Raw genomic sequence first — 6,000 nt, 5'->3', positions numbered from 1 at the left:
CAGGGCGCTTTGAATCTTCTGGAGCAGAAGACGCTGTCGGTGATGTTTCTTGGCCTGTCATGTGCTTGTGGAAAACCGCTCCGGAGCTTTCACAAGCTACTTAGGTGGGAGATGAAGAAAGATTTCTTTTCTGGGAGAAAAGAGTTAACCTTGTTTTGTCACAACAATCAGTTTGTCGAGGTGCAAAAGAGGGAGTGATGGGCCAGGCCATCTTCCAAGCAGGCGTTTTTACATGGTGATAGGATCAGCTCGGAGCCTTTTTTTCTCCAGGCTCAACTCCATGCCAGCTCTCTCAGCCTCTGCTCATAGGACAGATGCTCCAGTCTGTTACTCTCAGCCTCTGCTCATAGGACAGATGCTCCAATCTGTTAAGTCCTGAGATCTAGTCCCATTTAGTCTTGAAGACTTCTCTTTCCAATGAAGGGCGCACTAAAGACTTCTCACTCACTGAAGCCAGTGGAGAGATTGATTTATGTCAGTGTTCTTGGGAGTGAGTTCAAAGACAACAATTATAAATCAGACTTTCAGAAAGCATGACTTACCATGAATCCTAATATTACCATGCTAATAAAGGTAGAGAAAATAAAAAGCCTCCACTGAGCTCTCCTCCTGCCAAGCTAGGAAGTCTGGGAACAACTGACTCAAACCATTCAGCCAGGAGAGCTGGTGTTCCAGCTGAGGGTGCATAAAGACTAAGGCCTGCAGCAGGTACAAGAGATGCCTCCCAGGCCAGAGGAAGCTGTCTTCTCTGCAGGGTCTCTCCTGTGCTGCAGGAGCCTAGCGCCTTGAGCTGCTGTGCCTGCCAGGACAAGGCTTCTTCCCACCGGGCAACACCAGGGCTGCTTGCGGAGGCTCCGGTTGTACACAGAGCAGCCGCAGGCTGTGGCCCAAGGCTGTTGCAGTCCCTGGACCTCTTCTCTCCCACCTGCTTCCCGCCCTTGCTGGAGTGGCTCTGGCATCATAGCAGCAGTGGCCCTTCAGCCGCCCTTTGGAGGCAACGCTGCTGGCTCAGTGCCTGGTTGCTAGCTTTGCAGAGGCCTCTCTGTTTCACCTGTGGTGGAGCTGTGAGTGTGCTGGGGCTTGGCGAGGGCAGGTGCACTGCTAAAATGCACCAGCTACGCCAGTGCCTGCAGCTGGCCCACGCTGGCGCTGGGCTGTGGCCATGGCAGTGCTCGCAGCCCCTTTGCCCACGGCCCAGCAGTGCCTGCAAACCCTGCTGACGGTCACGCACACAGCGCTGCCGAGCTGCAGAGCAAAGCCCATGCAGAGACTTGTGTCTCCTCCCTGGCAGGAGAGGTAGGACACTGCCAACCAGCTACCAGAAATGCCATGCTGGGGAATGGCAGTGGGGGGGTCTTCTGCCTTTCCAAGCCCTCGGGTAGGCGCCACGGAGGCTGGAGGGGGCTGAGCTGCCAGGCAAGAGACCACCATCTTAGAGCCGGGGTTGCTGCAGGCTCCCCATGCCAGCCCACCAGCCTTGCTGGGGCGATGCCTTTGCTCAGCAGGTCTGCAACAGCTTCAGGTCTCCTCTGGTCAGAGCAGCCATGTGCCCCTTCTCCCCTCTCCAGGTGGAGCAGGCCAAAGGAACCTGTGTGATGGGCAGTAGTGGATGAGCCATGGGAAGGCTGGGCTCAGCCAAGGGACATGGCACCTGCAAGGTGCCCAGCATGAGAAGAGAAGGAGCCGAAGAGGTCACCAGAGGCTCCCAGGCCACCAACACAACAGTTTCAGCTCTCTGCTAAGGATGTGTGTCCCCGGGCAGGACAGTGCCTGCCCTCCAGGAGCAACAGCCCCATCCAGTTGTCCCCCACTGCCTCTGCCATCTCGCGTCTGGGTCCCCCAGGCGCCAGGGCTGCAGTGGGGCCAGAGCTGGGCCATGGGCACAACTATGTGGCCCCAGTGGGGCTGCTCCCAGGCTGCCGCCTGCCCAGGAGCCCGAGGCCAGGAGCGCTCGGGGACGCGATGGGGCCATCCCACTGCCCAGCTCTGCGCCAAGGGGTTTGCTGTGGCTGCGCTGGCTGATGTCAGTGTCCGCCACCTGGGAGCCCCTGACAAGCCCCAAATGCCTGCTGGCTCCACTGCCCAGGGCCTGGCAAGCCGCACAGGGGGGTGTCTGCAGCCCTTAGCACTGACCCCCGGGACTCACACTGCTGGGCTGGCTCCATCGCCAGCCGAAAGCATCTTTGGGAGAGCAGCCAGCACAGCACTAGGAGGCCTCATTGCCGCCCAGCAAGCCCAACCCAACGGGGCCGTACCAGAGGCAAGCTGCAGTACTGGCACTCTGGGGTTTAGGGGCCTCCTGAGCCAAAGGCTCCCCGGGATCAGCATTTTAAATTTTAGAGGGCTAGAGCTTAGGACACAGACAGAAGTGACGGAAAGCTTAATCACTGCAATCTCCAAAGTCATAACACGGACTGCAGTAACAGTCCGAAGCTCAACAAATACCTGCGCAAACTCAAGAGCCCTCAGAGCCAGTCTGGCTCAACCTGCTCTCCTCTGTACTGCCATGCCAAGGAAAGAGCTTCCCAGGCCTGGCCAAAGCCAGCAAACACTGCAGGACTAGTATGCCCAGCCGCTGTCCCGTACTCCACAGACAGAGCTCTGCTGTTTAAAACACAAGCCTCCTGTTCAATACTTCTTGCTTAGACTGGCTGGGGGCACTACATCCACAGAGGTTCTGTATGGAGATGGGCCCGCAAAGGAGGAAGTCCTTGCTTCAAAAGGATGAGAAAGAAAGTACAACACAGGATCAGCGTTGTGGATGCCAAAGACAGTTACATAGGTTCAAAAAGTAAACACAGAAATGCATGCCGGGGGACGGGGAGGGAAGACGTGCCAGGCATCACCAAAGGCTCAAGAAGAACCAAGCTGCAAAACCGCTGGGAGACTGGGCATTTTGGACTGTTGCCTCAGCATCTGATGTCAGCCTCTGCCAAACACAGGATGCCAGCACAGATGGGCCACAAGAAGTCTGAGCAAAAGCAGCTGACCTGGTTAAGCAGCAGTGGAAGAGCAAGCTAACCAGAGCAGCTCTGACAAGTGCTACCGCCACACACCAACTTTCCCCCAGGATCATAGTCCTGAAGGGGGGCAAAAATGATTTTCTTTGGGTTCTTCGTTAGACCAAAATTGTGCCTTTTTCTTTTCCTGACAGTTTTCGTGAAAGCCTAAAGCTTTTGGGCTCCTCCTTCCCCACACAGGCCCAAACCCTGAGCTTGGTCTTTCCTTTAAGAATGGTATCCAACTGTGTGGAAGCTCCTGTGCAAGGACTGCCAATGTGAGTGGCAAATGGGAAAGAACAGCAGCATTGCTGTTGCTGTACTGGCACCTGAAAGGAAGGTGGGGGCAGGCAGGGAGGAAGTTGACTGAGCTTGCAGAGCATTAACAGGAAAACAGCTTGAGTTTATATGCTTTCCTGTAAAATACGCAGGGGTTAATTGAAGCAACTACCTTTCTCCTACCTTGGAATCAACAGCATCTCAGCAAACTTTGTGTGCCTGAAGTCAGTGGGTTGACTGGTAATTTTGCTCAGGGGTAAAGCAGTGATACAGTGATGGAAGTGTACGGGGAGAGAAGATACACTAGTGCCTCACAAGAGCGGTGAATATTGTGTTTATCATACTCAAACATGTGGTCATGGACATACGAAAAGTACGGCAGTCTTTCCTCCACACACACTGTAAGGGCGTGAACTGAGCTCAGTAACACAGATGTGAAGGCATGTGCTAGCCATCCCCTCTCCTCCCCTGAATATTCCTTGATAGCCCAGGGCTTCCCAGTCCACGCAAGCAAACGCACTGTGGAGCCCTTCCGTCAGGTAAGCTGGTTGAAGAGAAACTCCTGCTCCTCTGCCTTGCTAGTAAGGCATAAGGTGTCGTTGACCTGCTGGAGTAGTTGCTGCTGACTGTTGTGGTGAACTGTCTATCCTAAGAGCAGCAAAAGAAAACGAGGACATACAAACAGCGCTTGGAAGTAAACTCTTTATTCTCTGTGGGGTGACCATTTCCTGTAGTTTTCTTGCTGACAGTTCTCAGCACTGGTGTCAGAAGAAGAACTGGAGCCTGCAGACACACACCTCCTCAGAACAGGCTCCAGCAGCCGCCCAGCTAATGCTGTCTCTCCTGATTCCCATTGCTGCAGCTCGCCTGGCACAAGCTTTACATGCACAGGTCTACGCTGGGCTCCTCTCTGGGAAGGGGGCTTTGGAGCTAGTGGTGGAGTGGGCTGTCTGGTTAACTGCTGGCCCATGGAGGGGAAGGCTTCTTGCATGCTCCCTGGCCTCGCTTTAGGCATGGGAGTATAAAGTCCTGATGCATGTGCCGAAGGATAATACAGGGGCTTCTGAATGCCTTCTGGTGGGCTCTGAGCATCTTGCGCAGAGCCTTGGAGGACAGAGGGGAGGAGATGAGGTGACAGTTCCTCTGCAGACTGTGCTTCTGCCTCTGAAGGCATGACCATTCTGGAGACCATGATAGGTGGGAGCTTCATGCTTGGTTAACGCTTGCCTAATTTTTTAGCGGGGATTTTCTTTTCCGCTAGCCTTAGAAAGCCCTGGCCCGGAGAGCTCTCCTTCCCATCTCTTGGGAGATCACAGCTGGAGGGGCTGTGCCACGCGGTGAGGCCTGTTCTCTGCTGACATGCGAGTCGGCACCGTCAGCAGCCCCTGTGGCTCAGAGAGAGCCAGGGAAGGACAGGGGCATGCGCGCCACAGAGTGCCGAGCCTTCCCTGGCCCAGCAAAGGCAGCGGGAGTGAGGTGCAGCACAGCCCTCTGCGATGTGCTTCCTGCACGTTCTTCTCCCCACGGATTGTTCAAGAGTCTGAGCAAGCTCCCTGCCTTCTCTTGCTGACCGTCACTTCCGAGCACCGGTGTCAGAAGATGATCTGAAGCCTGGCGCCACACACCTCCTCAGCTCACCCCCCAGCAGCCACCCAGCTAATGCCCTTCCTCAGAACACGCATTACTCCGGCGTGGCCCTCACAAGCTTTCCACGCATGCGTCTCTGCCGGGCTCCTCTCTGGGAAGGGGGCTTTGGAGCTGTTGGAGGGACGGGCTGCCTGGAATACTGCTGGCCCGTGGAGGGGAAGGTGTCTCGCGTGCTCCCTGGCCTCACTTTAGCTTGGGTTTCTGGCACTGGAGCGCAAGGTCTTGATGGGGGTGCCGAGGGGTAATAGAGGGGCTTCTGCATGCCTTCTGCTGTGCTCTGAGCATCTTGCTGAGAGCCTTGGAGGACAGAGGGGAGGAGATGAGGTGACAGCTCCTCTGCAGACTGTGCTTCTGCCTCTGCAGGCATGACCATTCCGGGGGCCATGATAGGTGGGAGCTTCATGCTTGGTTGAGGCGTGTCTAATATTTTAGCGGGGATTTTCTTTTCCGCTGGCCTTAGAAAGCCCTGGCCCGGAGAGCTCTCCTTCCCATCTCTTGGGCTGGGCTGTTTTGCGACCCGCCTTCCACAATGGACTCCTGAAGCCACTGTAGTCAGAGGGGGACCACACCGCTCTAATAGCTGCTCCACTAGCCCACTCTCCTCCGTGCTTTCTTCTGAAGAGTCCTCAAAGGAGCTTGCCTTTGCATGCATTTCTTTTTCTAACTTCTCCTCCTCCTCCTTCTTCAGGGTGTCAAGAACATCACGGACAATCCTTTCAGCATACGCTTTTAATTCTGCGTGGAGATGCTGAACTTTGCAAATGGCGTTTTGGATGCTACGCCTTGCAAGCGTGCTACTCTCTGGGGATACAGCCACAAGATTTTGCAAAGGCTGCACCGGGGGCAACCTTGTGGCTTCTGACAGCCAATGTTCAGATTCACTAGATGATCCTTCCCCTTCTTTGGTGACCTGGGTGGAGACAGGCGTCTGGGGTGGCTGCGGTTGCCTCTCAGAAATCGTTTCAAGGGGCAGCTTCAGGACTTCAGAAAATTTACACTGGAAGTGCCGTTCAAATTGAGAAGCCACGAATGATTGCAAGGTGACTCCAACACTCACAACTGCATCTGTGGGGAT

The sequence above is a fragment of the Dromaius novaehollandiae genome, chromosome 16, assembly GCF_036370855.1.
Source record: "Dromaius novaehollandiae isolate bDroNov1 chromosome 16, bDroNov1.hap1, whole genome shotgun sequence".
Taxonomy (NCBI): Eukaryota; Metazoa; Chordata; class Aves; order Casuariiformes; family Dromaiidae; genus Dromaius; species Dromaius novaehollandiae.
Note: the sequence above shows the minus strand (reverse complement) of the source record.